Genomic DNA, 13,920 nt, shown 5'->3' with positions numbered 1-13,920 from the left:
GAGTAAGTGAACGCGGTTTGTTTCGTTGTAGCCAGGATTGTCGCCTCGGTTTTTTAAAGCTTAAACCAAATTTCGTTCTGAGATTAATGTTCAGCTGCGTTCTAGACTTGGCCTCTTATTCCCTAGGTGCGCAAAAAAGCTGTCAAATTTAGGTTATCCTTGTACCTTGCTTCATTTTTTTAAAGATCAAAGAGACTTACCTGGGCTGGAAATTTTGCGGTTTTCCCCGACTGCTGTCAAGAACCTTGGGTCTCATCTGAACCTTTGTCTTCAGATCTGTCATTGGACCACTAATATTTACTAATTGGATCAAGCTGGCAGTGTGTCCAGAAGGCGGCTGCTTGTTGGCTGAGCTGCCAGCTTTTTCCTTCTTTTGTGTTTCTTTTTCCGCTGCAAGTGTGAGGCCAAATTAAATTCCTGGGTGTTGTAAAACTGGTTTGTTTGGTTGTGAAGTTTGAGCTTGGATAGGGCTTTAATTAGGATCACCCAGCGTTATCCTAACCCAGAAAGCCCAGCCAAGGTGAGGATACCAGCTGTAGAATCGTTTGCCGGGAGGTCATCACCCCATTCCCTGGCCCCCACCCCCAGGCTGTGACCTGCGGGAGTGAAGGCAAACAGGGAGTGGTGAACAGAAGCAAATCAGGCGGTTTCCCAGTTCAATGAGAAATGGACTAGAAAGTGACTTGTCTATCTTGCCTTTGACTTTAACTCAATAGTGAAATTCTCTCTTAAAATGAGATGCAAGTTGGCCCTTGTTGGAGTTTTGAAGTGCTGCAGAAATAAAGCTTCTGCGATGAAAAACAAAAATAACCAAAACAGTTCAAAGGTAGAAAATTCAGCTGATCCATGGGACGCTTATCTCTGTGAATGTCTGGTATCACCTGGAATCATGCATCCAGAAGACTGGCTGTGTTTTCCACTGTTCTACTTGAATTCTCTGGGGCTGGCTGGGTGAAAAGCTATAACAGCAGTATAAATTTTTCTGTTCTGTGTGTAGTAGCAAGTACCCATGGTCTTCAGAGTAATTCTAGGTCAAAGTTATTTTTTGTACTTTTCCACTTGCCCGAAAGAAGACAGAACAATTAAGCATGTTAAAGAAAATAATGGCGATGCTGTGGTTGACACTAATGAAACATGATCTCCTGGAGGTCCAAATATTCCTGGGAAATCAATTTCAGCGAGCAGCACTTCTAAGGCTCATAGATAAGAATACGAAAGCTTAGGATAAACAGAGGCAAACTTCAAGGTAACCGAGAAAATAGGAATTATCTCTTGCTTGTTTGTCTTGTCAATGTTCTTTATCCTCTGCTTTTGAAGATGTAGGCATGCAGAAACGCACCAAGTACACACCCAATTCAGTTAGTTCACATCAGCCATTGAAATGTCCTGACTTGTGTTCAGTGTCATGGAAAATGACTGATTCAATTAGGCAACTTGAGCCCAATGACTAATCCCTCAATGAAATGCTTAGCAATTAGAAAGTTTAGAATTAAGAAAGGAACGACATACATTAAGGCTGACTGAAATGTGCCTTTCAGGTTCTTTGTCATTTTCATGAGGAATGCCATAGATTCCACATAATTCTAGAGACGCTTTCAAGACCTTTGTACTAAATAGGGAAATTTTAAATGACTTCATTTAGTTAGGCCAAAACTCATTAAAAAATGAGTCATCGTGACTTGGAGTAATTTTTGTTTCAGGTTGGCTTATGTTATAAATTGGTACACATTTTAGTGTCGGGGGATACAGAGAGAAATGTCTCAGTATACGTCAAAACCATAAATATTATTCCTTTATCCGATAATTTAAGATTTGGACATTTCTCTTAAAGAAATAATCTGAAATGTAAAAAAAGGGTAGATGCAAACCAAAATGGCACATTCACAAAGTTGTTCAACACAACCTTATTTAAAATTGTGAAATATCAAAAGCAATCAAAATGGTGACAACATTGTAAAATTAGAAAGAAAACAATAAATGTCATTAAAAATGAAAAAAAAAGAAAACCCGAAATGGTGACAAATTACGGTATATCCTCTGGATGTAAAAATAGGCAACAATTAAAAACGACAACCACAGGACTGTGTTATAACATGGAAACTGAACTAAGAGAAAACACTCCGGGGATCTAGGTGTTTGGATAAGACTGCATCTATGTCACATGAAGAGGAAAACACTGGAAGGAAACAGTCTGTGAATGGTTGGATCAGAGTACTTGGATTTGTTTTTCCCTTAGAATTATTCTAATATAGTTATGTAACTTACATAACAAAAATATTTAACAAAGAGATTATGTTAAAAGGGGAAAGTCCATTTTAGTGCCTACTTAATTATGGACCCAGGTATAGGACAATGACAAGAACAATTTCAAAAAAACTTCTTTTCTTTGAGTCCCCTACTTCACTTTGCTAAGATAAAGGTCTTTTGTCTCTGAGACATATACTTATAGCAAGAAGAAGAAATAAGCAAGCACAGGGCATTTGAACACACATTTGTCCTCAAGGCCCCTGAAGCCACAGCAGCCATTCAATTTTTAAAATAACTACAAGATTCGTGAAGAACAGGTCCACAAGATTGCAATAGCATCTCAAGCACAATACAGTGAAAAGAATGTTGAAGTCTGACAGGCCTGGCTTTGAATCTTGCATTTACTTTGCCTTAGGGTAGGCTCTCCAGGGGCAGGGCTTGAGATGAAGATTTGTGTGAAAGGGATTTATTAGGAAGTTCTCCAAGGAACAGAGGTCCCAGAGTAAGGAAGATGGACAGGGAATGGGAGGAGGCCAAGCCCGGGTTCAGCATCAAGAGAAGCCTGCTGAGGGTTCCATGTTGGCTTAATCGCCCGGGGCAGATCTGGAGGCACTGGGGGGCGGGGGGGGGGGGTCACAGGTGAGAGCCATCCCCATTGTGGGCCAGGGAGCTGTACTCCTTATACCCCCACACCTGTCAATCATTAGTTAAGGGCTGTCACCCCCATCCTCTTTGGTGGTAGGAGGGGAGGCTTAAACTCCAGGCACTTCTGGCTCTCCATGGTCACTAGCAAAAAGGACCCCAGCATCCTGGGCAGCCCTTGGACAAAGTCGCAGGTTCAGGTGGCTGGGAGTGAAGGTGGTATGGATTAGAGCACCAAAAAATGGTCAAGGGATCTGGGGCAGCATGACGTCTGCTACATACCTCTTACTAGAAGTGTGATCCCTGAAAGTACCCAGTTTTAGGCTTTTGAACTTTTGCTTTCTCCTCTGTAAACTGGAAATGATACACATACACACACACACACACACACACACACACACTCTCATAGATGGAGTTAGTAGATGAGAGAGGGAGAGGAAGGGAGGAAGATAGGAGATTCTGTGTGTTGACAAGGTGAGCGTTGAGGTTAGGGAGAATAAGAAGAGAACAAAAAGAAAAAAGAACAGCTGACAACGAAATGGAAAGAAGAAACATCCATTTATTCATTCTATTCATTCAACTATTGATTGAGTCCTTGGTATGTGCCATGTATTGTCCAGAAGCAGTGGGGGAAGAAAGTTAAAGACCATGCAGTTGTTAGGTTGTTGGGCGATGGGATCTGAGTTCCCAGTTTTCCTTAACTTTGGACCCACGTCCCCTGGGGGTTCCTTCCTCTTCTTCTGAGGTTGTGCATTGTCATTCTCAGCCTACCCTTTGAACCTGGTAGAAGATACACAAGTAACTGATTTTCCACCCTCAGGGCTTTCATCCTGGCCCCTCCAGTGTTTCTCGCCCATCTCGAAAGTTAACTACTGATTTGGCATCTGCTGTGTGCAAGGCAGACACCTGGAGGCTTTCCTAGTCCACTGGGACAGATATGGCCACAGCTTACTGTAGCCATGAGGTGGGGTACAGAGGGTGCCTTCAGGAGGGTTCCCAGAGTGCCATGGGTCCCAGTGTTGGGTGCAGGAGGGGCCTCATTAGGAACTGAAAAGTAGCTTTCTACAGAGAAAATGAGGTCTTCCAGGCTAACTGGTTAATAAGGTATGACACACATCTAGCCCTCATTAAAATTTGTTGAGTTGAATAATTTTAATTGGAATTTTCGAAATTGGGTACAATGGAAGAGAGATCAGGGAGGGGAAGAAAGATATGTTTGATGTGGAAGTCTTTATCTTATGCTCCAAACAAAGTGTCTAGGTCGATGGTGACCCCCTTCTAGGGCTTATTAGATAGTCTAATTAAGGTTCTAAAATGGAATACTGTTGGCATCAGCCTGGGATTTGGGCTCCTTTGACTTTAATGGTAGACTACTGAAATGGATAAACATTGACAGTGGACTAGGGACTAAAGCAAATAACATCTCTGCACTCAGAGCTTTACATACCTTTTATATTTGATTCCCATAACCCTAATAACTAACATGAATGAGGAAACGGTGTCCAAAGTCCCTGAACTACTAAGCAGCAGAGATGGGACTAAACCCAGATCAGACCCATTTGCCACCCAAAGCCTTTTTCTTAACCACTGTTATTATCAGTGTTATAGCTACAGTTACTAGTAGCCTACAAAGCTTTCCAGGATATAAAATGTGTCCATTCATCGGCAAGTGAGTGTTGAACATCTTTTATGTGCACAAGACTCTGCTTGATACAGAACTTGGCAATTGACTGGATGCAAGATATGCTCATGAGAGAAGATAAAATGAAGGCACCATGGATGGGGAAACCTTTGAAAAGGGTGATAACTGAGAGATGACATATGGTGAATTTGACTTCGGGTTTGAGTTTGAGGGCAGTGAGGGGGCAGTGCAGGTGAAAAGTCATTGGCAGTTGGAAATACAGACCTAGACCTTGATTAGGTTTGGAGAAGGAGGATGGAGAAACACAAGCAATACAGTGATGGTTAATATTACAAGGGAAGAGGTCATTGGTATATATTGTATGAATCAATACTGTCCTCAGTGAGTCTATAATTCAGTCGGTCTGTCAGATTTTTTTTTTTTTTTATGAGCACATATCCTCTTCTATCATTCAGTTTGAGCTTAACCTTAGCCCTCTACAGAGAGGCATAAAAAAGGGATTGCTAACTTGGGTAATTTTGTACAGGTTTGAACAGTGACTTTATTAGGCATTCTAGATGACGTGTTTAGGTTGGCGGATACTCTCATGGAATGAAGTCCCCCAAATGTATCATAAGCTGTTTGATGGCAGGGACCAGATGTTTTTTATAACCAAGTCTCTCCTCAGTCTCTGAGCACGTTAGACCCAATACAATGTTAATGAGTGAGTGAGCCGTGAATGAATGAACCAAGCTCGTGAAATGTCCTCCCATTTTCGTGGTCATTGGTTAGACACAATGGGTTTGTGCCAATCTGCCCACTTGCTTAGGTACTTATCTCTGCCGGTTCTTTTTGCTGGGGTCACCTGTGTAGAAAGGGCAGAGTGACATGGCTGAGCTCTGAAGGCCCCATTGTTCTACAGTGACTTCATTGTTGGCTTGCTCTGGACAGGGCTTCGTGGTGACTTGGTTCTAAGCACGCTCCTGCTCACCCAGGATGTGGCACGAACAGACTGTCCTCTGGTCACACCCCCAACCCCTCCCAGCAGGCTGCTGAAGCTGCTCTCCCAAGGGTCACTGGTGCCCTCCTAGTCCCCAGAGCTTGGTTTCTACTCCAGCACTGCTGACCATATTTTCCTTCTTGACACGGCCTCCTTTGCCTTCTGGGATACTACATGTCCATGCTTCTCCCCCACTTCTCCATCCTTTGACTCCTCCGGGTCCTTCTTCCTACCCCTCCCACTAGGTGGCCTCTATGGCTCTGTCCTTAGCTCTCTTCAGAAGGGTTCATGGTACAAACAAGTTCTTATCTCAGAAAGTGATCAAGGATTATCCTTGCTTACCCCCTCATGGCCAAAGCTGCCTTGTCCATTTGTTTATGTCACTCTGTGAACCTTGATTACCCCACAGATTTTGGCATCCCCTATTTATGCTCCTAAAGATGAACCCTTCCCAGATGCTATTCCTTTGCCTTATCCCCTACCTTCCAGCATTGGGGTTCAATGTTGAGCCTCAGAGTTGGGGATTACATTAGATCATAGGGTGTCAATATATATCTGCTAGGACATGGTGTGGGCAAAGGTTCTGAAGCAAGACCGGAGATAGCAGGTTAATGGGTAGATGGTTCAGATAGTTCCATTTTGCTGAAACAAATGGAGATAAACAGACACCTGGGGATGACACAAGTCAGTAAATCCAGGGGCCAAAGAGGACAAGATGGGGGCAAGGTAAGCAGGGAGCATGAGGAAGTCTCGTGCGGAGACAGAGTGGAATGGAGAAACATGTCTATCTTGGATGATACAGGGACCCCTGGGTCTGTCCCATTCACCACTGTCACAAAGTGGCATCTCCTCTTTAACATGGAATTCACTACATGCAGCACACCCTGGTGTTCCCTGACCCCCAACCCCTTGCCCACTAGTCTGGATCATGAGATCCTTCCTCTGTGCTCAGAATTGCCATCTCCCATGGATTTCATGCCATAAACAGGACATTGAAAAGATACATATCCTGCTCGCCAGGCAGGGTCTGGTCACATGCAAGGGTCTCCCTTGGCCTGACTCATTTGTAACAAGCCCGTTGTGATACTGGGTGGAAAAAATAATGAGGAGGAAAGAACATCTCATCTGCCACTTTGGCATTTACACAAGCTACGGATAAACTTCATTTCCACCATGAAAAGGTACTGAAAAACAATTCTAAAATTCAAAAACAGAAGCCATTAGGAACCTTGAATGTCCTCTGTGTGCAGAGGACTCAAGGTCCAGGGACTGGGCCAGATGAATTTTAATTTGAAACAGTCAGTGGCCAGCATGGTCTTAGATTGACTAGAACCCAAATTCCACTTTTATGGATCAAAGGCTTTGATAGGGCAGTTGAAACACTGGAAAGGGATCTGGATTTCATTGAATTCTATTTTCTAAAGATTCACATCTACCGAGGTCCTATAGCCTATAGAGTCAAACCAAACCTGGGCATCATTAAGGAGAGGAATAGAAACAAAACCAAAACTATGTTCCTCTCTTGAAACAACACATGTGCATCTAAGTGCAGGTCTGGTCACTGTCATTCAGGGTGGGCAGTAGGTTGCAGTGGTTAACACCATACACTTAGGACAATGACTGATACGGCTACCAGCTCCTGCCTTGCCACTTACTAGCTTTCTGACCTAGGGCAAATTAATTAACCTGTCTGAACCTCAGTTTCCTTATCTGTAAAATGGAGATAATCATAGTAGTGATCTCACTGGGATTGTTGCCAGGATGGAAAGAAATAACACCCATAAAGGGCTATCTGTAGATGGTAACTCTCATTCTTAGCCAAACAGGGCAGAATGAGGGTGGTGACCACATAGTCAAAGGATGAGGTTGCTGAAAGAGTCCTCCACCTCTGGAAAGAGAAGAATGAGAATGAGCATGATTGCAATAGGCTCTGGAATATGAGATGGAAGGAATCACTTCCTTGGGATCCTCCCACCCAATACCAACACCTTTTCCCACTTAAAGTTTGAGAGAAGCTTCTAGAAGCCACAGAAAGTGGGTGTTCACATACAGATAGTAAACCAATAAGTCATCCTAGGGAAATATCATTGTAGGGACAATGGTGTAGGGGCTGGGGTTCCACTGCATCCTGTGCCCCAGGCAGGGTCTGGTCACATGCAAGGGGCCCCTGGCCTGACTCATTTGTATCAAGCCCGTTGTGATACTGGGTGGAAAAAAATCATGAGGAGGAAAGAACATCTCATTCTGCCACTTTGGCATTTACACAAGCTATGGATAAACTTTATTTCCACCAGCCATCTCCCAATGCCTGAATGACCTTTTCAGGATCATCCATTTAATCCAGTGGGGTTACCCCTGTAATGGAAAACTCATTACCTTCTCAGGGAAATCATTTCACTTTTATCCAATGCTAATCGTTGTAAATATTTTCTTTATAATGAGCCAAAAAATGCCTCCCTAAAATATCCAACAGTGTACTCAGTTCTGCCCTTGGAAGTCACATAATCTAATTAAACCACTCTTTTGCACGGTAGCCCTTGAAAAATGTGAAGACTGCATCATATCATAGCCAAATCTGCTTTGAACTAAATCTTCTCATTCGTTTTCTCATTCCTCCCATGACCTGGTTTCCAGAACTTTCACCATTCTACTAAGTCTCCTCTGGACCATTTCCAATTTCTTGACATTCCTTTGAGATGTCAACTCATTTTTAACATCAGGTGCCATCTCGGTATGAGCAATACACATCAGACTGGAACTAATGCGGTGAAATTAAATCAGTATACATGCAAGGTTCTTCTTAGACGTTGTTGCTTTGTTTGGTGGGGTCAATCCATAACTCCCTTTTTAATATCCCCAGCTGAGTTCTGAACTAATAGACATAGACAAGTGGAAATCAAGATGTCAGCTTTATTCCCGATGGAAGCCTTGGAGAAGGTGTCTTAGATGTGTAGTACTAATGGTACACCCAGTCAAGGCAGGGTTGAAAAGACTCAAGCCTTGCCCACAAGGTAGGGCTTGGGTTGAACAGCTAGGCTATCGCAGCCTAATTGCACAGGCGCTCTGCAGGCTGGGCGATGCCGAGGAGGAGAGGAGAGCTTCCATGTGACACTCTGCCCTCTTGAGTTTTCGCCTCTATTTCTCAGTCCTGATCATTTGCTCTGAACTGTCCTTTTGGTTCTTCTGTTAGAGAGAGGAAAGACCTTTGCATCCAGTGAAACGGTCTTGTACAGTTCTTTCTGTCAAAATCACCAATCAGATGCTTTTCTCCACCTCCCGAGGGGGAGGGAGGAGTGGGAGACAGAGAAGGTCCAGTGTCACACTGATAGATATCCCTCCATACGGAAGGAAGCATAGGCAGTGAGGAAGAAGTGTTCGCCCTAATATTAGGCTCAGAAAACCGGCTCTGTGGATGGAGGATGCTGTATCTGAACTGTGGCTTATGTGATAGAGGTCCAGGGAGGTCTGACTACAAACTTAAATGGGGTCAATAGTGGGTAGCTTGCCCACAACCTACCCCCTACCCCTACCTACCCCAGCTTGCCACAACCTCATCCCAACACACACACACACACACACAATATCTAAAAGAAGGTATTAGACCACTGACTAGCTCTGGGCCCTTGAACAAGTTGCTTTACCTCTCTGAGGTTAGTTTTCCTCCTGTGGAAAAAGGGAATCACGACGGATACCTCTTCTCAGGATTAAATAAGATTACAAATATACATGTATGCTACATGGCACATAGTAGATGCTTCCTGAAATATAATAACTTTTACCCTTCCCCATCTTGTCCGGTTTAGTAATCCCCTTGGCAAAGGAGATAAAAGCGAAATAGGAGTTTGGTAATAATTCTGCCTTCTGTACCATTCATGAATACTACCTCATTGGCCTCCATTTTGCCTGCTCCTTTGCTCTTTTGCATTATAACCATCACTTGAAAGACAAGCCTTCTTTCTGTGGTTAACTCATTTCTGCAGGCCTCAGACTCATCTAGGTTTTCACTTACAGATGCTTTTCTTACATGGGTAGGGCTTCTCCCATGTCAGGACCCTTAGTTCTGTGCTGTACCTATGTTTGGTTCTTACCCTTTTAAGCCCTGGCCTCATCTGAGAGCTCCCTATGTGGTCACTCTAGCCTCTTGAGTTTTCGCCCATGATTCTTCTCAGTCTTGATCCTTTTCTCTGCGTTGTCTTTTTGCTTCTTCTCTTAGAGAGAGAGTCTTTGGAGGGCATTGGATCAGGAGCCCTTGCTCTGGGTATAGCGCTCAGCTGCTGTCTCTCCTCCTGAGTCTCTACCTCTATATGAGAATCCTAGGCTGGGTGTGAGGGGTGCCAAGAGTGATGAGGATGTGTGACTGACTTGAGCTGTGATGGGAAACACAACTGGTTATTGTCTTCACGTTTCCAAGCACCACTTGTCAACTGCCCCCTGAGCACACTTGACATACAATGGGGAGCAAAGACAGACAAGGTCTCTGCCCTCATGAAGCTTAATTCCAGTGGAGAAAAACATAATACAAACCAACCAATAAATAGATAAAATAATCCCAGCATGGCAAGACTTTGATGGCACGGATAGTGACTTCACTGTACTGCTGAGAACCACCTTGTATTGGAGGCTTCCTATGTGTTAGAAACTGCATCAGCCACTGTGATTAGCATTTTCCATGCCTAATTTCAGTCAGTTTTCACAATACCTCATAAGAAAATTTTTTTAATATATGCAAAGCTTTAAATATATGAAAGTAGGGTAAATATTCACAACATGCCCAATACCCATATTCTAAAATCATGATGGAGAGATCGATGAGATAATATCTATCATTAATCCCATTCAGAGACGAAGAAATTGAGGCTTTCAAGGGATTATACAACTTAGGTCATATAACATAAAATAAGTAAGTGGCAGTGCTAGAATTTAAATGCAAGTATTCTATCCTTCTTTTAGTTCAAGCAGATGATAGAGTAGTGCAGGCAGGGGAATGGCAGGTGTGCCTCTTCTGGGGGAAAGGGACAAGGATGGCCAAATGTTTCAGACCTGCTAAGCTGTCTCAAGCATCTCTGGCTTCCACATTCAGGCCTAGGGTGTGATGGTAAAGCAGACTCTCAGCAATGGAAGGAGAGCTCTATCACCCAGCAAGGCTCACCTTGGCAGCTCCAGAAAACCTTGAGGACTGAACAAGCAGGGACTTCCCTAGGGTTTCTCTCCAACAGCAGGGTTGTTATGTTTCCCATGAGAAGCCGTTAGTGCCCCGTGCAAGGTGACTTCTCACAGGGAGTCAGTTCCTATTTTCCAAATATTCCCAACTGTGCCCTGGGGCTGTCACTTGGCTACCTCTAGGTTATTACTTCAAACCTACCTTGTGTACTGTTGAGTTTTGTGAAGTTTTCGGTAGTGTGCAAAGGGGATTAGAATCTATTCATTCATTATTTCACCAATAATTATTGAGCACCCTGTGCTGGGTACTGGGAATACAGGGACAAATAGCATGCATTCATTACACTGAATAAACTTACAGTGTAGTTGGGGGGATAGATAAGGAACAGGACATTACAAGGCAATGCAACATGTGAGCGTTCAGAGAAGTGAGAAGAAGTAAGAGGAGATAAGACCCCCTAGGAGTCTGGGGCAGAGGCCAGGAGTTTGGAGAGCAGCAGCTGATTGGAGGGACCTTATGATGGGAGAATCAGAGGACTTGCTAGCTCATTGGGTCTAGGTAGAGAAGAGGAGAGAGCCACTGCACATTAGACTTTCCCTACTATAACCCTCAGCAAAGCTCTTTGTGATTTCTTTTGACAGTCTATCTTGCCAGATGGACGGTGAGCTCCACGAGGGCAGGCAATATGTAAAGCATGGTGCCCACAGCAAGCTCAAGGAATGAATTCATGAACAAATGAATGTAGACAATGATTCTGAGGCACTGAGAATGATTCTTCCTACTAAGAGAAACAGATTTTGAGAGGCTGAGGGGAAAGAATTGACTTTGAAGAAAAGATAAAGCCTTTTGTTTGAGACACTTCAAATCTGAGGTGCCAAGGTTGTACCCAGGTGGAGTGTCCAGATGAACTGGAAAAGTGAGGCTAAAGTCCAGAAGGAGCCCAAGACTGGAGATACAATTAGGTTAGTCTTCCACATAGGTAGGATAAATAAAGCTCTGAAAGCTAAAACAATGCCTGAGAGAAGAGTGTAGATAGAGATTGGGACAGGGAACTGGGCAGTGAAGGCTACCCAAGTCTATAGAAGAGGAGGTAGAAGGTAGATCTGAATGGTGTAGGGTTCCAAGGAAGAGGAAAGTTCCAACGAGGAAAGTTATAAACAACTTCCAATATGGAGGACAGATTGAGTGGGATGACAAGATACCTCTGGATTCAGTTCTCTGGGGAAACTGATTAGAGAGATTTCAGGAAAGCGTATAAGAAGAAGCCCCAATGAAAGGACAGTGAGGGGATGGTGTTGGTGAGCAACTCTGAAGTTCTGAGAACACTGGTGGAAAAAGGAAGGAGCAAGATGGGAGATTAGCTCTAGGGAATAGTAAGATCAAAAGAACTTTTGGGGAGGGAGAAATTTGTGGGAGTGGTTTTGGAGCCCCAAAAGGAAGGACTCAATGAAGAAGACATTGAAAGTGCAACAAAGATTGTGGTAATTGATGAAGTGGGAGGCTCTTGCCCAGGGGATGAAGAAGAAGTACAAGCAGTCACTGTCTCAGCTTTCCTTCAATTTACTTCGTTTCAATTCACTTACGTAGTGAATCGTCAATGGTTTGTGGTGCCAGTTATGGTTATAGGGTAGTTACGAGAATAAAATGATATAAGGCATGCCAGATGCTTAGTAGTGTGCCTGGCTGCATACTACAAAACCAGTGAATGCTACTGCAGGAAACGAGAGAAGACAAAAGACAATAAAGTAATCAGAGAAAGCCTCATGTTGGAAGTAATACCAGCTATTTTTCTGGGCTGGAACAGGTAGTCTCCATGTTGGACTCTCATCTCTCTGTTCCTGCCAAGTTAAACAGAATGTCTCCTGTCATCACATTTGCCAACCTTTATGAGTATTTGTTTGATGTCTTCTTCCTTCTAGAGCAGTAGCTCTTGACTGGAGCAATTTTGCTTCCCAGAGGACATTTTAGCAATGTCTGAAGATATTTTTGGTTGTCACAACTTGGGGGCATGGGAACAATCCATTGGCATCTAATGGGTAGAAGCCAGGGATGCTGTTAAACATTGCACAGCATGGTCCCCATAACAAAGAATTACTTGATGTCAGATGTCAGTAGTACTGAGGTTGAGACACCCTGTCCTAAGGTGTGAGCTCCCTAGATCAGGGGCCATATCACTTTTACTGATCACGGTATCCCCAAGTGCCAGGTACAGAGCAAGTCACATGATGGGTACCCAATAATAATAAAAGGAAATGAAAGGAAATGGATAAAGAAGATGTGAGATACACACACCCACAAAGGAATATTACTCAGCCATAAAGAAAGAATAAAATATTGCCATTTGTGATACGATGGATGGACCTAGAGGGTACTACGCTAAGTGAAATAAGTCAGACAGAGAAAGACAAATACTGTATGATTTCACTTATATGTGGAATCTAAAAACCAAAACAAATAAACAAATATGATAAAACAGAAGCAGAGTTATAGATACAGAGAACAAATAGAGGGGGGTGGCCGATGAGAGAAATAGGTGAGGGAGATTAAAAGGTACAAACTTCCAGTTGCAAAATAAATGCATCACGGACATGAAATGTACAGTGTGGGGAATGTAGTCAATAACTATGTAATATCTTTGTATGGTGACATATTATAACTAGACTTGTGGTGATCATTTTGAAATGTATAGAAAGACCAAATCACTATGTTGTGTAACAGGAACTAACATAGTCTTGTAGATCAATTATACTTCAAAAACAAACAAACAAACAAATTCATAGAGAAAGAGATCAGATTTGTGGTTACCAGAGGCGGGAAAGGGGGAATTGGATAAAGGCAGTCAAAAGGAAGGGAAAAAAAAAAGGAAATTGGGGATTGAACTGGAGCTTGAAGAATAGGCCAGGTCTGAATGTATTTTTCTCTGCTTTGAGTACACAGTGGCAGAGGGTGCTGGGAGTTGTTTGGAAAAAAAAGTTCACAAAGGAGACTGTAAATATTCTATCCCCAATGGAATGGAAGAGATGAAGCAGCCCTGGGGCTTCCCCAGGAGACTGACACTGCTATAAACAAGAGTCTCAGAACAAAGGGCTTGGAACTGAAGGTAACACAAGGACATCCCAGACTATGAGCAGTTCATTGTTTTGACAGAATTCAGCCAGTCTCAGAAGCAGCAGAGATAGAATTTTAAATAGACACAAAACAGAGGGTTCTTTTGGTAATGCACAAAGGTGAGGTTTCTCAGCCTACTGT

The 13,920-nt window shown here is 43.2% G+C and overlaps 2 protein-coding genes across 16 annotated transcripts in view; one reads left to right on the top strand and one right to left on the bottom strand.

Annotated features, from left to right (window-relative positions):
- Nucleotides 1–9,028, bottom strand: part of SDR42E1 (short chain dehydrogenase/reductase family 42E, member 1) — a 46,649-nt gene extending 37,621 nt beyond the window's left edge. For 11 of the 14 annotated variants that reach the window (XM_082366912.1, XM_082366904.1, XM_082366911.1 and 8 more), the window contains exon 1: nt 201–9,028. The gene's annotated coding sequence lies outside the window, so the exon portion shown is untranslated. The remainder of the gene's footprint in view (nt 1–200) is intronic. The other 3 variants (XM_082366907.1, XM_082366908.1, XM_082366909.1) reach the window with 2 other exon arrangements.
- HSD17B2 (hydroxysteroid 17-beta dehydrogenase 2) overlaps nt 1–13,920 on the top strand; it is a 70,983-nt gene that overhangs the window by 923 nt on the left and 56,140 nt on the right. The window lies entirely within an intron of this gene.

This window comes from Balaenoptera borealis (assembly GCF_965194805.1).
Source record: "Balaenoptera borealis genome assembly, chromosome: 19".
Taxonomy (NCBI): Eukaryota; Metazoa; Chordata; class Mammalia; order Artiodactyla; family Balaenopteridae; genus Balaenoptera; species Balaenoptera borealis.
Note: the sequence above shows the minus strand (reverse complement) of the source record. Positions and strands in the feature narration are given on the sequence as shown.